A 20,432-nucleotide genomic window follows, 5' to 3' on the forward strand; every position below is an offset into this window, starting at 1 on the left:
TATAAAGGCAATCCCTTTTAAGCACTAAATAAAGTCTAATAAAAGGAAATCCGTAAGTTTGTTTAAAGTGATTATAAAGTGTTCATACAAGCATGAAGTGAGACAAAACTTTATAATAAACTAATAAACTTAAAACCACCCAAAGTCAAATGATATGTTCAGGATTCATATATCATTGTTGAGACTTGTATGTAACAATGTCTTCTGTCCGACAGAAAGCTGATCTCACAAGCTTCATATATACAGATATCTGGACAGTTACATAGATCCGATGAAACGTCGTTCATTAGGATTGGGGATCCGATTTGAGATAACAGGATGGGTAGATTCATCCTTGTCACCCGTTCATCTCATTGGTATTAATAGGTATAACTAATCCTCAGACTCAAAGGAATGTTAATTGGTCATCCTGAATTACTGAATGTGACACTTTGATCCTGCTGTCCCACGATCCTTAACAGAGATGACTCTAGGGTGTGAACGAAAAAGGTTGGGTGTCACAAGAGGTAATATCAGGGTAGTTATACATTGGATTGAGCATTTATCACTCCCGATTAATGGGAGATACATCCAAGGATCGCTTGTGGAAGACTCGACTCTAAATCCTTGCAAGGTGATATCTTAAGAGTAAGAAATACAGATTTCATTTAATCTATCTATTTGAGTTGACTCGGCCTGTACAAGTAAAAGGAACGTCTCGCTATATGTGACTTGACATCACCCATAGTCATAAGATTCAGTTCATGGATGTAGTTGATAAAGGATCGAATTATACTGTAACTAATACGGAAAGGTTAACGACAGAATCAACCTGTCTTCTTAACGGACTCTGGGGGAATGATTACAGACTTGCCAATAACATACTCAGTACATCATTCCGTTATGCAAAGATTAAATATAATTCTTGAAGAAATTAATTTAATAGTTGCATACGGCCAGAAGTAGTAAGAACCTAATGGATCACACATAAGACTTGGAACCAAAAGAGAGATGGATGTTATTAATTGATGGAAGCCCAATTGAGCCCAGTAAGGCCCATTTAAATAGAAGGGGGGGGCGAAATTTATATATAATGAATAAGGAATTATTTTAATTCCATTAATCCTAATTTGATTAGGTTTGTGAATTAAATTAATTAAGAGATAGTTAAGTTAGGAGTTTTAATTAGATTAATATACTCCTATTATTATCCAATTAGGTTATTTATTATTATCCTAGATATATTAGATATATAATGAGATAATAATTGGGAATCCTATTCCGAATTGAATTCCGGGTAAATTTCATCAATGGTGTACAACCTTTCCTCCATTTCATAGTTTGGTGTACAAACTTCAATTTGTCTCACTAATATGTACGAAGTTATAGGTGACTTCCCACTTTGATGTACAACCGGTAAAAATGACCGGTCAACGCCAGTCAATGCGCCACGTCATCATTTTTCTCTCTTCCATTTAAAAATGTGGGACCCTCAAAATTGAAATGTCTTGAATACCCTTATTATTTGTCGCTTTCTCCATCTTTCTCTTTCATTCCTCCATCTTTCCCTTTCTCTGTAAATCTTTTCTCTCTTTATCTTTCCCTTTCTCTCTCTAACTCCTCTCTCTCTTTCCTTTTTACTATTTAATAAGTTTTATTGGATTTGATGCAAATTTAGAACTCAAGCAACCAATTCATGTTCATATTCATCCTGCGAAAATACTTGGGCTGGAAACTATTGAAAGTCAAATGATCTGGTTATAGATAAGCTAGTTTCTGTGTTGTGCCCTCAATCCCTAAAATTACATAATTCAAATGAAAGTAATCTCAAGTCAGTGTGAGAATCAAAAGGAGATGTAATCCATATCTGATATTTGGAGAAAACATTTTTTTCATGTCCAAATTGTTAAGTTGAAACATTGAAAATAATGACTCTACAACCAAGATCAAAATAGTAAATTAAAATTAATAAAAGCTCCCTTTCAATCTTTAGCCTATAATAAGCTGAAAACTTCAAAAATAAATATTGGAGGATTAATCTTCATCCTCGATAATCTTGGTGCCTATACCTCCTAATCCTTCTATTGGGATTTCAGAAATGGTTACAAGAGAGTACAACTCTTCCTTAGCATCCTCATCGTCATTCCTCATGCGAGCAATGCGAACCCTTATCCTCCTTGGGAGCTCCTGATCCCTCTGCTCCAGATGTGGTTGTTCAGCTTGACATCAACCCTCACATCGCATTCTGAGCGAACTTCCTGATCTCTTTTATGTACAGCCATGTAAGCGCATATGGAGATTGATGGTATACTCTCTGGTGACCACCTCGTCCTTTCTTCCCTTTGTCTTATCTACCATTGTTACTCTCACTTGTAACTGAGAGGTGATAGGAGAAGAATAGAGCTAAATAAAATGGAGTATAATTGGAGAAAACGTAATGGATACTTTACTTCTCTTATATCCATTGGCAGATTGAAGAGCTATTGAACTTGGATCTTTATTTTATCCAGCAATGAAATGAAGAACTCTTGAACTTGGAACTCAACTATTACCAAAGTAATGAAGAGAGAGAGAGAGAGGGGTTAGAGTGTGAAAGAAATTTGAAGAGAGAGGTTAGAGAGAGAAAGAAATTTGAAGAGGGAAAGAAAATTGAAGAGAGAGGTTAGATAGAGAGAGAAAGAAAATTGAAGAGTAAGGTTAGAGAGAGAAAGAAATTTGAAGAGGGAGAAAGAAATAGAGTGGAGAAGATGAAGGGATAAAGGTAAAAAAGATAAAAGTTAAAAGTTAAATTTTTTTTATAATTTGTGTGTCCCATTTTTACTAAAAACTTGAATAAAAAATGTTGAGTTGGCATGTTTGACCAGTTTGATCGGTCATTTTAACCGGCTATACACCAAAGTGGGAGGTCATCTATAAGTTCGTACATATTAGTGAGACAAATTGAAAGTTGTACACCAAACTGTGAAATAGGGTAAATGTTGTACACCATTAATGAAATTTACCCATTGAATTCCTATTAAGTAACTTATTCCTATCTAACTAGGGTTTAGATACAAGTGATTATATATACCCCCCCTACTACATGAATTTCGACTAACCCTCTCTAACTAGCATAAGTGATTTTCGAAATCCCTACCTTAGAGAAAAAGAAAGAATTCGACTCCCCTAGTTCGTGGACAAGAATTCATACGGCTTCCATCGATCGATTAATTTCATCTATCTTCTTTTTCTTTGATCTTGTGTTGATTAATTAGAGGCAATCTATTTTGGTTGCATCTCATACGGTTGATTCTAACTTAATCTCACTGTGTTTTATTTCGTGTTTGGGAACTCGAAGAAAAAAAACAAACAAAATGGAGAAATTCGTTTTACTACTTCTACATCAGGTCAGTTCACGATTTCGCGGATTCCCGGAGATTGAACCGTCGGATCGTCGCGATATTTGGACAGGTGCTTCTAGACATATTCTTCCACGTTTCCACCGAACGGATTGTCATTCGGAGGTCTGGAAGGTCTGTTTCGGATATGGGCAGATTGGTAGACAGTTTCTATCTCCTTTGAAGTTGTGGGCACTTCGTTTGCAACGGTAGATTGAACTCCAAAAGGTTTTTCCTTCTATCCCTCTTTATATAAAATAACGATTAATGGATCTTATGGTTAAAAGGAAGTAGGATAAAAATTTTATATTTCCGCTGCTATACCCTAGCCTAATTTCCAACAGATAGAGTAAGGGTGTTAGAGGTTACCAGATGCTAGGACATCGATTATTGGGACAGATCAGGCGTGATGGGAAAGAGAGGAGTTAACCTCTCTATCCACAGGGGAAGGAATACCCTCCTCTTTCGAGGAGGCAGCAGCGTTAGCCTTAACATTAGCATTGGAAGGTGTTTCGGGCACTTGTCTTATCGGACTTTTCACAGAGAAACCAGAAGGACTTTCTTTAGCATGCTCTTCAACACAAATGCTCTTGAGCATTTCAATCTCGCCCTGTTGTGCCGCGTATTTTTGCTCCAGGGCGAATATCGTCTCGCGGTTTGCAGTATTACGGGCAAACAAGGTGTTGAAGTTATCCATGATATCCTCGCTAGACAGCTTTGCACACTTCGTATAAAAGTCCAGGTCCTTTGGCTTCTCGGCTTGCTCAGATTCTGATGATACTGACACTGTTGGCTCGCTTTTCCTCTTCGACTCTCAGTCTGCCTAGATGTAACAAAGTCAGACATCCAGACCCACTTTCCGTTCACCAGTTTGCCGAACAGCATCTTCTGGAGGCTCTTGAGGTCAATTGGATCAGGGTGATTCACAATCGTGAGACGAGATCGGTCTTCTGGTTTAAAGACCCCGATCGACTCCGCAATCCTGGTGACTATGCTTCCACAGCAGATGATCGACGAGTTTTTCTTGCAAAAAGCGCTGATGTACTCTCCGAACCAGAATCCCAAATTCATTCTCGGACCAACTGCCATACTCCATAACACGGTGAGATCTGCATGTGGCATGGTGGCTTGGTTTTCCCGGGCGAAGATTGTACCGGAGATCAACTTGTGCAAATACCGAACAGCGTAATCATCGATATTGGACGCCTTGGACGAACTACCATCGTAATTTTTCTATCCGAAAAGTGATTCCCAGAAAGACACAGGGTCGAAAACATCAGGCGTCGTGGTGAATGCCTCTTTATAGACCTCGGATTCTAGGTCGTCATCATCTGCAGCATCTAACATCTGGTTAAACAGGTTAAGCGAAAGCCGCTGGGAGTGACCCATGAGTCTGAAGCTAAACTTTCCCTCTTCCTCAGGATCGGTTATCTCCACATTGTGCTTAAAAGTGGCCAAGAACTCGAGTGTTAGTTCCCGATAGGCAGGTTCCTTCATTTCAAAGAAGCATTCAAAGTGTCATGCCTTCATGAGAGTGCGAACCCGATCTTCGAGCCTTACCCGCCTTAGGGTTTCCCAACAAACTGTTCGGATGGGTCCGAACTGAAGTTTTGCTAACTCATCGTAGTACGCTTGTACATATGCGTCTTTGAACTGGGAGATCTTCTTAACCAGCTTTTCGTCCGGGACAAAAGCTACAGTGCTCAGCTCAACCATCTTTGCCTTTACTTTCTCTTTCTTGGAAGATCCCTCTATTTTCACGTTTTTGCCCGAGCCTCGGGTTCTCATTTTGCTTTCCCGTTTAAGTAGGGTTTTTCAGTGGTATAAGGCACTGATCATGAACTGCCCTTGCGAAAAGAAATCTCAAAGAAAAGAAAAGAAATATGGTGAATGAAGGACTGATATGAGATAAACCTTCTTTAAGTAGGGGAGAAGAGACGTCTTTTCGCCAATCCGTCATTATGAGGTCGAATCTGATTATGCCACCTGGACAGATTGGCAGAAAGGCGCGTATTTTCGAATTAGAACGAGGGGCAATGAACGGTCCTGATTTGAATTGAGAATTTATTGCCCCCTAACCGTTCAATCTTATCGAGGAGAAAACAGGCGGTAAGAGTGCCTATGTGTATAGGAGTGGATGTTTCCACTTTTTCATCATCAGTTAATTTTTCTACCGCCCTACTCTCCACGATAAAATCTTTCCCTACTAACCAGGTACAATTGTACTACCACACCCATTGAAATGGGTTTTGGGTTTTACAATTGTGCATGGCCAGAAGATACTCAACAAGAAACAAAATTCAACATATTTGACACAAAATTAAAATAAATAAAAGTAAAAGTAAAAATCAATTAAATGCAAAGTTACTTGTGCTACAATTGGTGTTTGTAGCGGACACCATGTTCTCGTGCTTTTACTGACTTGGGGAATCTTGGAAATGAATAGTATCGATCTTCCTTGTGTGATTGTTCTCTAAATATGGTTTTAATCTTTGCCCGGTCACCTTAAAAGGATCACCCCCGTATTTGAAAATTTTAACAGCTCCATATGCAAATACACGGTTCACAATGAATGGATCTGACCATCTTGACTTGAGCTTTCCTCGAAATAGCCTCAATCGTGAATTGTAAAGAAGGACGTTTTGTCCCTCATGAAACACCTTGTTCATAAGCTTTTTGTCGTGCCACTGCTTGGTCCTGGCTTTGTAATTCACCGCATTTTCGTATGAGAACAGTCTGAATTCCTCCATTACGCTCAGTTGTAAACTTCTCTGTTCACCAACAGCCTGTGTCTCAAAATTTAAAAATGTTAACGCCCAAAATGCGCGGTGTTCCATTTCCACCGGCAAGTGACAAGATTTCCCGTATAACAACCGAAACAGAGACATTCCAATCGGTGTTTTATAAGCGGTACGATATGCCCATAGAGCATCATCGAGCTTGTTTGCCCAATCCCTCTGAGAGTTGCCAACAGTTTTCTCTAAAATTCTTTTTATTTCTCTATTGGAGATCTCCACCTGTCCACTGGTTTGTGGATGGTATGGTATGGCAACCCTGTGTGAGACTCCAAGTTTTCCCATTAATTTTTCAAATTTCGCATTACAGAAGTGGGTCCCTTGATCACTGATGATCGCTCGCGGGACCCCGAATCTGGCAAACAGCCTTTCAGAAATTTTACTACCACACGGGCGTCATTGGTGGGACTAGCTATTGCTTCGACCCACTTGCTCACATAATCCACAGCCACTAAGATGTATTTATTTCCTAAGGAAGTTGGGAATGGTCCCATAAAATCTATGCCCCAAATGTCAAAAATTTCGCACACAACTATGTTGTTGAGGGGCATAGCATTTCGAGCCGAAATGTTGCCAGTTCGTTGGCACTCATTGCAAGTGCCAACGAATGCATGAGCATCCTTGAAAAGAGTGGGCAAAAAAAAACCTGATTGGAGAACCTTTGCTGCGGTACGGCTTGCGCTATGGTGTGCTCCGGCTTCACGGTTATGACAGTGGCTTAGAACATCCTGTCCTTCTTCTTGCGATATGCATCTTCGAATGATTTGGTCCGCGCACAACCTGAAAAGGTAAGGGTCATCCCAAAAGTAATATTTGATTTCGGAGAAAAACTTCCTTTTTTGATTCGTGGATAGGTTGTGTGGTTTGAGCGAAGTTGCAAGGTAATTAGCTATATCAGCGAACCATGGCGCAGACTGTGCCGCATATAGATGCTCGTCAGGAAACCTTTCAACGATTTCTGCTTGTTCAAAGTTGCCCTTGTGATCTATCCTTGACAAATGATCTACTGCAACATTCTCCGTTCCCTTTTTATCCTTAATTTCCAAATCGAACTCCTGGAGTAATAGCAACCATCGGATCAACCCTGGCTTAGCATCTTTCTTCGCGAACAAGTATCTCAACGCTGCGTGGTCTGTGTGAACAATCACCCTGGATAACACCAGGTAGGGCCTGAATTTGTCAAAAGCATACACAACCGCAAGAAGTTCCTTCTCGGTAGTTGTGTAGTTCTGCTGAGCCTCGTTTAATGTCTTGCTTGCATAGTAGATGGGCCGAAACTTCTTTGCAATCCTCTGTCCAAGAACAACTCCCACACAATTAAGGCTTGCGTCGCACATTATTTCAAACGGTTTCTCCCAGTCAGGTCCAGCTAGTATTGGTGACTTAATCAGTTTGCTCTTCAAGAGTTCAAATGCCTGTACACAGCTTGTGGTGAATACAAATTCAGCTTCCTTATGAAGTAGGGCAGACAAGGGTAGCGCAATCTTTGAAAAATCTTTGATAAACCGGCGATAGAACCCTGCATGCCCCAGAAAACTTCACACATCCTTTACATTGGTGGGCACAGCCAGCTTTTCTATCACCTCTACTTTAGCTTTGTCCACTTCTATCCCTTTTTCTGAAATTTTATGCCCCAGAACAATTCCTCCTATGACCATGAAGTGGCATTTCTCCCAATTTAAGACCAAGTTAGTTTCCTTACATCGCATGAGCACTGCTTCGAGGTTGTTCAAACAGCTGTCAAAGCAGTTTCCATACACCTAGAAGTCGTCCATGAATATTTCTACTGTTCGCTCCACCATGTCATAAAATATGGACATCATGCATCGCTGAAAAGTGGCAGGAGCATTGCACAGGCCGAACGGCATTCTTCTGTAAGCATAAGTCCTATATGGACACGTGAACGTTGTTTTCTCCTGGTCCTCACAATGAATTGCGATTTGGTTGTATCCTGAATATCCGTCAAGAAAACAGTAGAATGCATAGCCCGCTAAACGCTCTAGCATCTGATCAATGAATGGCAGCGGAAAATGATCCTTCATTGTCGCCTCATTGAGCTTCCTGTAATCAACACAAACTCTCCATCCTGTGATTGTTCTTGTGGGCACTAACTCTTCTTTCTCATTGAGGACTACTGTCATTCCTCCCTTCTTTGGCACAACATGAACAGTGCTTGTCCAAACGCTATCGGATATTGGGTAGATAATTCCAGCATCGAGAAGCTTGAGTACTTCTTTACGTACAACCTCCTTCATGTGGGGATTTAATCTGCGTTGCGACTGGACTGTTGGTCTATGCTCCTTCTCCATCAAGATTCGGTGAACACAGACTGCCGGGATAATTCCTTTTATGTCATCAATTTTCCAAGCGATTGTAGCCTTGTTTCTTCGCAAAACCGCCAAGAGTTGCGCCTTTTGATCTGGAGTCAACTTTGAGGATATTATGACAGGATGCCCGCTGGGTGGTTCAAGGAGCGTACTCGAGATGATCAGTCAGTGGCTTCAATTCTAGTTTAGACACAGGCACAGTTGGTACATCTGGTGGTTCTTGATGGGTTGGAACAGTAGGGTCGAACGGCGGTGCCGGAAGGTTGGACTCAATGGAACAGTCTGTCCCCGCGCATATGTTCACCTCTTCTCCCAGCAAAGTTTCTAATGGGTCCTGTTCATGCAAAGTAGAAAGACTTTGAAAATCATCTAAGAAACAGCATGTGTCATCATTATTATTCGCACGCCTCATAGCCTCGTTCATCTTAAAGATAACTTCTTCCCCATTAATTCTTAAAAATAAACGCCCCTTACCTAAGTCTATCAATGCCTTCCCTGTTGCTAATAGGATGATAGGAACATGCAAGTCTTCATCTATGTCCATTATAATGAAATCAACGGGCAAAACGAATTTTCCTACTTTTACTAGCACGTCTTCCACAATCCCCCTAGGGTAGCATACGGAACGATCAGCTAGCTGAATAGACATACGAGTGGGTTGGGGTTCTCCTAGTCCAAGTTTTGCATGCACAGAATATGGCATGAGATTTATGCTAGCCCCTAAATCACATAGTGCATTTTCAATATTTAGTTTTCCAATAGAACAAGGTATCGAAAAACTCCCTGGATCTTTTAGCTTCTTGGGCAGCTGCTGCTTGTTTTGGAGTATTGACGAACAATCTCTGTTGAGTTGTATCATGGAAATATTTTCCAGCTTCTTCTTGTTCGATAAGATGTCTTTGAGGAACTGGGCATATGACGGCATCTGTGCCAGTGCCTCCACAAAAGGAATGTTTATGTGTAACTTCCTTAAGGTATCCAATGTTGGAAATTAGGCTAAGGTATAGCAGCGGAAATATAAAATTTTTAGCCTACTTCCTTTTAACCATAGGATCCGTTAATCGTTATTTCATATAAAGAGGGATAAGAAGGAATACCTTTCGATGATCAATCTACCGTTGCAAACGAAGTGCCCACAACTTCAAAAGAGATGGAAACTGTTTACCAATCTGTCCCTATCCGAAACAGACCTTCCAGACCTCCAAACGCCAATCCCTTCGGTGGAAATGTGGAAGAATATGTCTAGAAGCTCCTGTCCAAATATCACGACGATCCGACGGTTCAATCTCCGGAAATCCGCGAAATAGTGAACTGACCTGATGTAGGTGAAGAAAAACGAATTTCTCCCTTTTGTTTGTTTTTCTTGTTTCATGAACACAAATAAAACATAGAAAGATTAAGTTAGAATCAACCGTATGAGATGCAACCAAAATAGATTGCCTATAATTAATCAACACAAGATCAAAGAGAAAAGGAGATGAATGAAATTAAGCAATCGACGGAAGCCGCATGAATTCTTGTCCACGAACTAGGGGATGCGAATTCACTTTCTCTCTCTAAAGGAGTATTTCGAAAATCACCAAGAGGGGAGGGAGAAGGCTTGGCCAAAATTCTCACTAAGGGGGGTATATATAGTCACTTGTATCTTAACCCTAGTTAGATAGAAATAGGTTACTTAATAGGAATTTAATTCCTAATTATTATCTTACTATATATCTAATATATTTAGGATAATAATCAATAACCTAATTGAATAATAATAGGAGCATTTATAATCTCATTATAACTCCTAACTTATTTATCCTTTAATTAATTTAATTCACAAACCTAATCAAATTAGGATTAATGGAATTAAAATAATTCCTTATTCATTACATATAAATTTCGCCCCCCCTTGATTAAATGGGCCTTACTAGGCTCAATTGGGCTTCCATCTATTAATGACATCCATCTCTCTTTTGGTTCCAAGTCTTATGTGTGATCCATTAGGTTCTTACTACTTCTGGCCGTATGCAACTATTAAATTAATTTCTTCAAGAATTATTTTTAATCCTTGCATAACGGAATGATGTACTGAGCATGTTATCGGCAAGTCCGTAATCATTCCCCCAGAGTCTGTTAAGAAGACAGGTTGATTCTGCCGTTAACCCTTCCGTATTAGTTATAGTATAATTCGATCCTTTATCAACTACATCCTTGAACTGAATCTTATGGCTATGGGTGATGTCAAGTCACATATAGCGAGACGTTCGTTTTACTTGTTCAGGCCGAGTCAACTCAAATAGATAGGTTAAGTGAAATCTGTATTTCAAGTCTTAAACTATCACCTTGCAAGGATTTAGAGTCGAGTCTTCCACAAGCGATCCTTGGATATATCTCCCATTAATCGGGAGTGATAAATGCTCAATCCAATGTATAACTACCCTGACATTTCCTCCTGTGACACCCAAACTTTGCAGTTCACACCCCAGAGTCATCTCTGTTAAGGATCGTGGGACCGCAGGATCAAAGTCTCACATTCAGTAATTCAGGATGCCCAATTAACATTCCTTTGAGTCTGAGGATTACTTATACCTATTAATACCAATAAGATGAACAGGTCACAAGGATGAATCTACCCATCCTGTTATCTCAAATCGGATCCCCAATCCTAATGAACTCCTTTCATCGGATCTATGTAACTGTCCATATATCTGTATATATGAAACTTGTGAGATCAGCTTTCTGTCGGACAGAAGACATTGTTACATACAAGTCTCAACAGTGATATGTCAATCCTAAACATATTACTTGACTTGGGGTGGTTTTAAGTTTATTAGTTTATCATAAAGTTTAGTCTCACTTCATGCTTGTATGAACACTTTATAATCACTTTAAACAAACTTATGGATTTCCTTTTATTAGACTTTATTTAGTTCGTAAAAGGGATTTCCTTTATATAGTTATAAAACATATATCTCATTAAAACAAATGATATAAAGAACAATTCATTTACATTAAGTTTGTATCCTGAACAATTATCTATAGGACACCAAACCCCAATATACTCCCACTTGGACTAAAGCCAATTGTTTCTAAAACTTATCCCAGTAGAAGTTAGATGACGATCATGCACTTTCTGGGTTAACGGCTTTGTCAACGGATCTGCAACGTTGTCCTCTGTAGGTAATCTTTCTATTCTCATATCTCCTCTAGCCACAATCTCTCTAATGATGTGGTATCGCTTAAAGTAATGCTTGGACGCATTATGAGACCGTGGTTCCTTTGCTTGCGCAATGGCTCCATTGTTATCACAATATAGTGTAATGGGATTCACAATGTCAAGCACCACACCAAGTTCTGTAATGAACTTTCTTATCCAAACCGCTTCCTTTGCTGCTTCTACAGTGACGATATACTCTGACTCGGTCATAGAGAAAGCCACGCTTCCCTGCTTGTAACTCTTCTAACTGACGGCGCCCTCATTCAAGATAAACAGGTATCCTGATTGGGATTTATAATCATTCTCATCTGTGAGATGACTTGCGTCTGAAAATCCTTCTATTTTCAGATCACCTTCTCCGTACACTAGAAACATATCTTTAGTTCTTCTCAAGTACTTAAGAATGTTCTTGACGGCAATCCAATGCTCGTCTCCCAGATTCCCTTGGTAACGACTCGTTACTGATAACGTGAATGCTACGTCAGGTCTAGTGATAGCATAGCATAAATAATCGAACCGATTGCGCTGGCGTACGGGACTACAGCCATGCGTCTTTTATCATCATCGGTTTTAGGACATTGATGATTGTTTAACTTTACTCCATGTACCATGGGTAAATTACCTCGTTTTGATTCAAGCATGCTAAACCGATTTAGCACCTTTTCAATGTATGTAGCCTGTGAAAGACCAAGCAGTCTTCGCGATCTATCTCTATAGATCTTTATACCAAGTATATAAGCTGCTTCACCAAGGTCTTTCATTGAGAAGTTACCGGATAACCATACTTTCACTGACTGTAATAGAACAATGTCATTTCCCATTAACAGTATATCGTCCACATATAGTATGAGAAATGCTATAGAGCTCCCACTTGCTTTCTTGTAAATGCAAGCTTCTTCGCAATTTTGTTCGAAACCAAATTGTTTTATGGTTTCGTCAAAACGCTTATTCCAGCTTCTCGATGCTTGCTTGAGTCCATAAATGGATCTCTGAAGTTTGCAAACTTTGTTTGCATCCTTCGATATGAAACCTTCAGGCTGCATCATGTATACATCCTTAAGCAGGTTTCCATTTAGGAAAGCTGTTTTCACATCCATTTGCCAAATCTCATAATCATAGTGAGCGGCAATAGCAAGCATGATTCTGATTGATTTGGATATAGCAACAGGAGAGAAAGTTTCGTCATAATCAACTCCTTGTTTCTGACGGTATCCTTTCGCTACTAACCTAGCTTTGTAGGTGCTAACCTTTCCATCCATGTCAGTCTTCTTTTTGAATATCCACCTGCACCCAATGGGTTTTATCCCATCGGGTGGATCAACCAAAGTCCACACTTGGTTAGTATACATGGAATCCATTTCAGAATCCATGGCCTCAAGCCATGCTTTAGAATCTGGACTAGTAAGAGCCTCTTCGTAGTTTTCGGGTTCGTCGTCTAACACGGGAACCTCATTATCATCTCCCACTAGAAAATCATATCTAACTGGGAGTTCACGAACTCTTTGTGATCTACGAATAGGTGGCACTGTAGTCTCATCTGATGGGACTACTTTGGGTACCTCAACCAACCTCCTCGCACTTAAAACTTTACTTGTCCCCAAGTAAACTAAAAAAACTAAACCCGCCATCACAAGCAAGATAGAAAACCTCCCGGTTTGACTAGGTGCTTGACACAATTTCGAGCATCTATAATTACATGCGTTCGGAAGTACAAAGTAGAGACACGATATCCAAAAGCCGCATTTCAATTATCATAGGTCATAGTTTTAAGCAAAAGGACACATGTTCAATTAAACGAGCTTGAGGGGATCGCTAAGTAAAACACCTCACCATAGGTAGTTCACTCATTTCACACAATTTTGGTGGCTAAAGTGTTTACTCTCGGCTTATGTTCTTGCTTAGGATTACGTTGATTTTGCACGTTCATCGGTGTTCCTCTACTATGCTATATGATTCCGATGATATAAAAAACAGCCTCTAATCGGGGTTGTAATGTGGTTAGAGGGTTAAAGGTACAACAAGGGTTAATAGTTCTAGCGCTACAAAAACAAAGTTTAAATGGCTTTGGCAAATATGAAGTGACTGAGCTTTTTATTCATCCCTTATTATTTTCTTTTTGGGATGTTTTCTTGAGACGTTTTTTATTTTTAAGAACTGGGGAATGAAGTTCTTCCCTTTTGTTCGTCTCTTTTCTTTTCTTTTTCTTTTTCTGTTTTTTCTCTTTTTCTTTTTGGGATAGTGATGCTCATTCACTTCTTAGCTTTTTGGCTTGCTACTGTAATGCCATAAACAAAGATAAAGCGCTAGAAGAAAACAAAGTCTCTATTTGAGCTTTGCAAAAGAATTTGGGTTAAGTAGCAAACCAAGTTGTGGTTTGCAAAAACAGGTTAGAACGAAAGAAAAATCTATAAACTACAAAAATATAGGCTCAAATGGGCTTCCTAGAGTGGATGAAAAAGAAAAAATAAGGTAAAGAAAATGGTTAATTCTAATGAGGCTGATTCATCGTTTATCATCTCAAACCATTGCATGTAGGTTCAACACAGTATTAGGTGCAAAATCTGTAATCTTCCACAAGTCAAAGCATTCACACAAAAATGTCAAGAAAAAGAGCTTTTTGATGTTCGCTCTTAGGCTCAAATTCAGCTCACAATTCTTTGGGTTTCAATTTTGTGTTTACTAGTTTTCTCCAAACTCAAGTTTAATATCACATGCCTTCAATTCTTAAGTTATCTACCTAAATAATGATTTTAGCATTTCTTCAAAAGTAGGGTCTAAATGCAAACTTTAGCTCATGCTCTTAGAGATACAAGGATTGTATCCTACACCTAAACTAGTTGTCATGCAATCTTAGATTCGGTTCTCAGCCCTCAAGGACAAATAACGAAGTTTAGATTCGAAGGAGGCTCACGGTTTTAGGTCCTAAACATGCAAAGCCTAAATAAAACCCGAAAAACGCAAAACTAAACTAGACACGACGCAACAAAAATTTAAAAATTATACAAATTTTTTTTTTGTAAGTTTGCCTACCCCTCCTCCTCACACTAAAAATATGCAATAAGTTCCAACATTGCATCACAAACCATAAAGTACAAGTGCAAAAAGTTAGGGTGGAGAAGAAAACTTACGGATTTTACGCAATCGCCAAAAATTTGATGATTTGCGGTGCCAAATTTTATTTATTTATTTATTTATTTATTATTATTATTTTTCAGCTCCGTTCGGGATTTAAAAAAAATCTCGAACAGTTTGCTTATCGCGGCCGAGCGGCGGGCTGGGCGCAGTGCCCAGCGGCGGGCTGGGCGCCAGCGCCCAGCTCGCGGCGACCAGCGCCCTGCTCGCCGAGCTGGGCCTCCTGGGCCAAAAAATATATATTTTTTTTAAACCTGAAAACTTTAAAATAAAAATAAAAATAAAATAAAATAAATATTTATTTATTTTTTTTTTTTTAAACGAACATTTTTTTAAAAAAACGTAAAAGAAAACTAAAAAGACTAAACTAAAAGATCAATGTATAATCTAAATAAAATAAACCTGAAAAGTTTTATTAAAACTTGGGTTGCCTCCCAAGAAGCGCTACGTTATAGTCGGTGAGCTCGACATAGAATTCCCGCCTAGGTGTATGCTTCTACTCGCGTTAGGAACTCGAACTCCTTAACAAATAACCCGTACCTACAAAACGGATTAAGAGCCTCAAATAAGTTTAATGAAAGTAGGAGGCCGAATTTAAACATATTATGAAAAAGTTTGGTTTGCTCCCTTTTGGATTCTCTTGGTAGGTCGAAGAGAATGAAAACTTCTGAACAAGGAGTAAATCCAAACTTTTCGAACTTTTGAGGAAAAGGTAGTTGATATACACAAGCTTCGATTTGATCATTTATTTCTATCACATGATTTAGAATTTCAGATTTTGAACCGGGTTTGCTTACCGCTTCCGGTTCTTCACTTACCTCGAGTGATGCATGTGATAGTGGACTTGGTTCTACCTTTTTGTCATTCCTCAAAGAGATGGTTTGAGCTGATTCCCTTTGTTGGATTTCTATGTTTTCCTTTATGCCTGGGAGAGCATCTCGGGATTGCTCTTGCATCTCATGGTTTATTTGAGCCAATTGGTTGCTCAAGTCCTTGCAAACCTCCTCGTTGATTGTAAGTCGGGCTGATATTCCTTTCAAAAGGGACAACACCTCATCTCGTGAGCTAGAGGGTTGTGGAGGAACTTGGCTTGCTTGTTCGTAAGGGAACATTCCTAATCTGTTTTCCCTATGCTCATTAACAAACCTATTTGGAGGCCTCAACATGTTAGGGTTCCCATAGGACAAATTTGAGTGTTGAGGTCTCCTCCAACCACTACCATAAAAGCTGTAAGAATTGGGGTTAGAATTATACCTTTGGTGATCACCCATAAAACTTACACTTTCATTGGTGTTGAGGCTCAGTTTCGCCATCAAGATATCCATTTTCTCATTTAAGTCGGCCATAGAGGGATTGGGAGCCTCATTCTCCAGGGTATGAATGTATTGTCTTGATGGGATAGTAAACTTTTGAGCTTGCCACTCGACTTTTTCTTGCCAATTCATTGATCAGAGAATGCTGAGAAAAAGTGAAGTTCTAGCACAAAAGTTGATAAGTAACAGTATACAGATATGAACAAGTATAGAAAAGTATAAAGAAATCATATATCAACAAGTATAGACGATATAAACAAAGATATTCACAATGAATGCCTAAACTAACAAATCAACCTTTGGTTCGATATTGCAGAAGAAATAAATCCCCGGCAACGGCGCCAAAAACTTGATGCGCCCTCACCTAACTTGAGATGAGAACTCACTAAGGGATAAGTGTACCCCGTCGTTATCAAGTAATAAATTTCTGGTTTAAGTCCAGGTTATCGTCCACAGGATTTATTTCTGCAAGTACTGAGCTACTCGATCTCAGATGTTATCTAGGCTTAGGGGGTTTTGAGTTGGTTTTGCTAAATTAATCTACTCCTAGGTTGAATTATACTATTCCTAGCTAAGTTATCTAATTCTAACTAAGTTATTCTACGCCCAATTAAGTTACTCTACCCCTAATTAAGTTAAACTACTCCTAAGTGATCTTTTACCAATGCAATTAACCGAAGGAACATGAAGGGATACGATGATAATGAAAATAGATTGTTTAAACAATTGAATTAAAACCTAAGTGACTTGTGTCCAAGGTGATTAACCCGACCTATCCTCCTGAAGTCCCTAGTTCGTGATTCCCTTGTAAGGCCGAAACTAGCTCTAAGGCTCAGTAATTTGGGCTTAATCTTCTATAGGGTCGTCAATCCTATAGGCACTGACTAGGTCAGATTCAGCTCGCAATATGTGCCAACTTAATTTTGGGATTATCGAATGAGTTAAACCAATCAGACAAAGCGTAAGACATAGATTAAAGCATCAAAACAATTGAATGAACAAGAACTATAATATATATCAAAGATGGAAAATATTGTCACGAAGTTACAATGAGCCTAGAATTCATAACATGTATCAGAGGCTAGACAGAATGTAAAAGAGGAAAAATCCCTTTCAGGGAACCTGTCTACCAATGCAGGCATCTTTCTAAGACTTAAGGATGAAGCTTGAGCAATCCTCAGTGAATGGAGCTTCGGAGGTGTCTTCAATGGAGGTTTGAAGGATATGGAGGAGGTGGAGAGGATTTCTCAAGGTGAAAAGCTAAGTAAATTACAAAGATAAAAGATATCTAATTTACATTGGAAAAACTCTATTTATAGGCGTGGCTCGGCCCTCTTTTTGACCTATTTTCGTGTCCTTATTGGTGTAGGAAGTCGTGGGGTCCATCGTGGCTTCGTGGGGGTGGAATTGATCTTTTTGACCAATTCCCGCAGGCCTGCTCGCCGAGTAGGGCGAGCAGGGCTACTCGCGGCGAGCAGGCGCCTGGCCTGCTCGGCGAGCAGGCTCCTGCTCGCCCGAGCAGGCGCCTGGCGGCCTGCTCGGCGAGCAGGCTCCTGGCGGCCTGCTCGGCGAGCAGAAATGGCCCACGGATGCCCGCTCGTTGAGCGTTTTCGCCCGGCATGTTCTCGATGCTTGCCGAATGTCGTCGATGTCCTTTTTCGCCCGAACTTACACCTGCCCACGTACAGAAACTCCATATAACATTAGTCCAAAAGCTAAATTGATCCGTCAATCGCTTATTTTGAGCAAACGCTTCGTTTGGTGTGACTTTTGACGGACCAATTAGCTTCAAAAGATAACGGAATTACACTATGCATGCTATTTTGGCCGTAATTGCCTAGATTGGTCATAAAACGAGCCTAAACAACGAAAAATAAATAAAACGTTTCCAATTCCTAATTAACTCACACAAAAGCATTTAAATGCGAGAAATGCTCGCTTTTTAACTAAATAATGCTAAAACCCGTCCTAAAACCGTACCTAAAGATAGGGGTTTTTGACCCCTATCATACCTCAACCGCCTCCGTTGTTTCAGTCGGTGTTTCTTCTTCTTGAACTTCGTCAAGTTCGATTACGCTTCCCTTTTGTGTTTCTTCGAGAAACTCTTTCTCTAAGAAGGTTGCGTATCTGGATACTATTACTTTCTGATCATCTGGATGATAGAAGTAATACCCCATGGTTTCTTTGGGATATCCAATAAAGAAACATTTATCAGATTTAGAATCTAATTTGTCGGACGCAATGCGTTTGACAAAAGCTGAACAACCCCATACTCTCATAAATGAGAACACGGGTTTCCTACCAACGAACAATTCATATGGTGTGGAACTGGCGGATTTAGTTGGTACTCGGTTCAGGGTGAAGAGGGCAGTTTCTAAGGCATAGCCCCAGAACGTCTTTGGAAGCAAGGCCATGCTCATCATGGATCGTACCATATCTAATAGGGTACGATTTCTCCTCTCGGATACACCATTGTGTTGTGGTGTATAGGGAGGTGTCCATTGTGAGCATATCCCACATTCAGTTAGATAATTCAGAAAATCATCTGAAAGATATTCGCCACCTCGATCGGATCGAAGCGTCTTTAGTTTCCTTTCTAATTGATTTTCCACTTCATTCTTGAAGCATTTGAATTTCTCAAAAGCTTCTGATTTGTGCTTCATCAAGTAGACGTAACCATATCGGGTATGGTCATCTATGAAGCTAATGAAGTATCTGAATCCTCCTCTTGCTTGGACTGACATAGGACCGCATACATCTGTATGAATAAGTCCTAAAGTGTCTGATACACGCTCATCTTTATTGCTAAAGGATGTCTTTGTCATTTTACCTTTTAAACATGATTCGCATGTTTCCAATGATTCATGATCGATTGGATCTATAAGCCCATCTGAATGTAGCTTTAGCATGCGTCTCTTGTTTATATGGCCTAAACGACAATGCCACAAGTAAGTTGAATTATCTATCTTATGTCTTTTGGTATTAATTGCGAAAACAGAAATATTATCATTCAACACATAAATCCCATTTTGTGATATTCCTGAAAAATAAAAGATCGAATCTTTATAAAAATTGCAACTATTGTTCTCTATTGAAATATGAAAATCATCGTCAACAAGACGGCTAATAGAAATAATGTTACGAGACATTTCAGGAACGTATAAACAATTCCTTAATTCTATTACAAGCCCAGAGGGCAAAGGTAAAGCATAATCTCCAATTGCGATGGCGGCAACTCTTGCTCCATTTCCCACTCGCAAGTTTATGCTTCCTTTCTTTAGTTCCTTAGTCTGTTTTAGCTCCTGCATATTTGTACAAATATGAGATCCACATCCGGTATCAAGTACCCAAGATTCAGACAGTGAAACTGTATTTATTTCAATATAAAACATACCAGATGTTGAAGCACCGCCGTTTCCCTTCTTGAGGGAGGCTAGGTACTCCTTGCAGTTCCTCTTCCAATGCCCGTCTTTACCACAGAAGTGGCACTCTCCTTTGGGCTTCTTCACTTCCTTTCCCTTTGCTTTGTTGGGCACGGCTTTCTTACCTTTCTTGGGATATTTAGGATTGGGATAATTCCCTTTCCTCTTCTTTGATCCCTCAATGACAAGAGCCGGTATGGCTTTGTCTTTCTTTATATTGGGCTCAACCGACTTGAGCATATTTGCAAGCTCTTCAAGAGAGGTTTGCAAGTCATTCATCTAATAGTTCATAATGAACTGTGAATAACTTTCTGGGAGGGATTGAAGAATTAAGTCTACACTTAATTCGTTATCCATCGCAAATCCAATACTAGAAAGTTTGGTAATGTAGCCAATCATCTTGACACAATGTGTTATGATAGATGTGCCCTCTTGCATCCTACTACGATATAGCAACTTAGATATCTCGTAGCGTTCGCACCTGGTTTGTTTCCCAAACAATTCCTTTAGGTGCATGATGATGGAATACGCATCCATTTCCTCAAGTTGCCTTTGTAATTCCGGTGTCATCGATGCAAGTATGATGCATCCGGCATGATCATCATCAGCCTTATGTTTCTGGTAAACATCAATTTCCTCAATGGGAGCATCATCAGCAGGGATAGGGGGTATCGATGTGTCAAGTACATACCCTATCTTTTCGAACTTCAAAACAATTTTGAGGTTATGAAACCAGTCGGTGAAGTTTGAACCATTCAACTTGTTATCGGTAAGAATGTTTTGCAGATTGGTTTTAGTCATGATTATAAGAGTGCGTTTATTTAAACCTGAGAGTGGGAAAGAGTAAACGTATGTCATTTATTTGCTTAAAGTATATCAATCTAA

At 39.6% G+C, this 20,432-nt stretch overlaps 1 pseudogene; it reads right to left on the bottom strand.

Moving 5' to 3' along the window:
- Window positions 1-2,013: 2,013 nt before the first annotated feature.
- LOC136233949 (large ribosomal subunit protein eL31-like) lies at window positions 2,014-2,337 on the bottom strand (annotated as a pseudogene).
- Between the last annotated feature and the right edge of the window lie 18,095 nt (window positions 2,338-20,432).

Source organism: Euphorbia lathyris, chromosome 6 (genome assembly GCF_963576675.1).
Source record: "Euphorbia lathyris chromosome 6, ddEupLath1.1, whole genome shotgun sequence".
Classification (NCBI taxonomy): Eukaryota; Viridiplantae; Streptophyta; class Magnoliopsida; order Malpighiales; family Euphorbiaceae; genus Euphorbia; species Euphorbia lathyris.